This window comes from Bos mutus, chromosome 4 (genome assembly GCF_027580195.1).
Source record: "Bos mutus isolate GX-2022 chromosome 4, NWIPB_WYAK_1.1, whole genome shotgun sequence".
Taxonomy (NCBI): domain Eukaryota; kingdom Metazoa; phylum Chordata; class Mammalia; order Artiodactyla; family Bovidae; genus Bos; species Bos mutus.
The window spans coordinates 117,988,560-117,991,540 of record NC_091620.1 but is presented as its reverse complement, the minus strand read 5'-3'; the positions used below and the strand labels follow the sequence as shown (position 1 = coordinate 117,991,540).

General features: G+C 41.0%; 1 non-coding gene across 1 annotated transcript; it reads left to right on the top strand.

Moving 5' to 3' along the window:
- The first annotated feature begins 1,488 nt into the window (after window positions 1-1,488).
- On the top strand, window positions 1,489-1,560 carry TRNAY-AUA (transfer RNA tyrosine (anticodon AUA)). Its single transcript has one exon. It is a non-coding gene; the product is annotated as a tRNA-Tyr (tRNA).
- The last annotated feature ends 1,421 nt before the right edge of the window (window positions 1,561-2,981 follow it).

The window sequence follows — 2,981 nt, the reverse complement described above, 5'->3', positions numbered from 1 at the left end:
TCAGGTTCCTTACTGTGACTTTCCTTAGTGAATGGGCACCTCTCGTTGCTCCAGCTTCTTCCCTTGGAAGACCTTATTTTGACTGTTTCCCTATGCACGGGCTTACCAGGTGGCACTAGTGGTAAAGAACTCACCAATGCAGGAGACATAAGAGACGCAGGTTGGATCCCTGGGTTGGGAAGATCTCCTTGAGAAGGGCATGGCAACCCACTCCAGTGTTCTTGCCTGGAGAATGCCCTTGGAGAAAGGAGCTTGGCGGGCTACCATCCATAGGGTCGCAAAGAGTCAGACACGACTGAGCAACTTGGCACTTGTGCAAAATGTTCCCTTGACATCTCCAATTTTCCTGAAGAGATCTCCAGTCTTTCTCTTTCTGTTGTTCTATTCTAGTTTTATACACTGTTCATTGAAGAAGGCCTTTTTGTCTGCCTGTGCTGTTCTTTGGAAATCTGTGTTTAGTTGGGTATACTTTTACCTTTCTCCCTTGTTTTTCACTTCTCTCTTTAGCTATTTGTAAGGTCTCTTCATAAACTCACTTTGCCTTCTTGCTTTTCTTTTTCTTTGGGATGGAATGGAGCAACTGGACATGTAAGCCGAAAAAGAAAAAAAGTTATTAAGTTGAAAAGATGATCTATAAATGACCTTAAATAGTGCAATGACCAGTCATATTTTGGTTTATATGAGTCCAGTATTAATTATGTGTGTGTATGTTGTTGCTAATGTAGCATAGTCATTATAAGTAAAGAACCTGAAACCAAGCACTTTGTTTTAGATCTCGACTATGTGGTGTACTCTCTCTGGGACACTGAGTAATTTGCATGTTACTTAAACTCTTTGATCCTAGGATTCCTTATCCAGAAACTGGGAAAAATTGCCTACTTCATATGTTTATGAGAATGAAGTTAACATATGTAAATATCTTAGAAATGTGCTTGGTACATTGTAAATATTGATGATATTAGTTATCATCATTGCATTTTTCATAAAATTTCATGTCTTGATATTTTTTCAATAACTTTTCCATGATACTACTGCTAAGTCGCTTCAGTCGTGTCTGACTCTGTGTGACCCCATAGACAGTAGCCTACCAGGCTCTCCATCCCTGAGGTTGTCCAGGAAAGAACACTGGAGTGGGTATCCATTTCCTTCTCCACAAACCCTTAAATGTCCTTTTATATATCAAAATACTATTTTGATTATATTTCAGTTCAACTAATATAAAGATTATTTTCCCCATATTTGGGTTCATTTGTTTTAGAGTAGACTGTTAGCAATGGTTATAAACAATCTGAGACTTTATAATATTTATTTTTAAAATATCTGTGACATGTATCTGATTGATTTTTGTGATCAATATGAACTGTCTTTAATAAAGTCCACTGTTTTCAGTTCATTTGTATCTTAATCTTGTACACACGAGGTTTTCACCTTTTGCAAAATGTGAATTGTGTTCTGTCAAGGACTAGGATTTGCTCTTGGGTACTGACTTCCCTAGTGGCTGAGATGGTAAACTGTCTGCCTATAATGCAGGAGACCCAGGTTCGATCCCTGGGTTGGGAAGATCTTCTGGAGAAGGAAATGGCAACCCACTCCAGTACTCTTGCCTGGAAAATCCCACAGACAGGGGGCATGGTAATCTACAGTCCATGGGGCCACAAAGAGTTAGACACTACCCAGCGACTTCACTTTCACTGAGATTGGTCTTAGCCCTTCTGAAATCCACCCTGGTCCTTCCCATCTCAGTTCCTGGACAGGAAATGACTTTGCATTGATGTCCAGGGATTGATCTTGTGTGATTCTGCTGGATTGAAATGGGACCATCCTTCCCTACCACCTGGATTGTTTACTGATACAGAAGAGATGGTGGCAGAGATGAAAACCCAAAGTTCCCAGACTGTAACTGTTGACATTAAGGATAAAACAACCAGTAGAAAGAGCAAAATGTGTTCACCTAGGAATCAGGACAAGCAAGATTTTATGAACCAAAGGCAAGTCCAAATGAGCTCAGGGTGACAGCAGCATGTGGCAACTTGAAGTCAGATCTTAATTTCCGGCCTGAGAATTGAACCTGGGCTGTCTGGGTAAAAACCAGGAATCCTAACCATAAGACCACCAGGGACTGGTGGGTAGTAGCAGATCCCTTGCTCTAGACTTCTCTGAAAAAAAGAGTTTTACAGGAAGACTGAAATAGTAAAATAGGCACAGAATTTGACAGAAGACAAGCAGAACTACCCATCCAGACAAGAGTGTACATCGTCTAATGAGGATCCCTAAAAGGGTAGTTTAAATTGGTTATATGGGAGCATCTTCTGGGTCTTTTTTCCTTTGGCCAATCATCTTGCTTCATTTCCCATATCTTATCTGACCCAGGGCCCTTCTGATATACATGCATATCTTTTAGCTAAGATGGATTCCAGTGGGAAGGTCTCTAGGAGATTAATAGCACATAGTATGGGGTAGTACTCTCTCCCTTTCTCACCCCTGAGAAACCTTTCTGCAAGTGTTTATTCAAGGAGGTCTCCTTGACCTCAAGAATTATAGATATGATCATCTTGTCTTTTACTCCAGCAGGACTCAGATCCTCTCTGCTCCCGCTATTTTTCCTTGAAATATGAGAGAGAGACAAGGTCCAATTTGCTCAGCCTGACAAATTCCAGCTGATCAGCCCAGGGACCTATCTATCTGCTTTCTCGCAAAGAGACAAAAGGAAAGTCAATGCTTATTAGGTTTTAGGAGGAACCTGGGGAGAGTTGCTTTGGATAAAAGTTCACTGGAGGAGAATGAGTTCAAGGTTGGGGCAGGTTCTCCTTGGCTGCAAGGGTGGCTAGTGCACTATTGTTGGGGTAGGGAGGGCCCTTCCTTCCTTTTCTTAAAAGTAGGAGATGAAATTCCCATGTGAAAAATGTTCTCCTTGTAGCAGATCAAAAAGTAAATTCTTACCAACAGGGACAAGAACTTGAGAAGAGAATTCTACACAAATA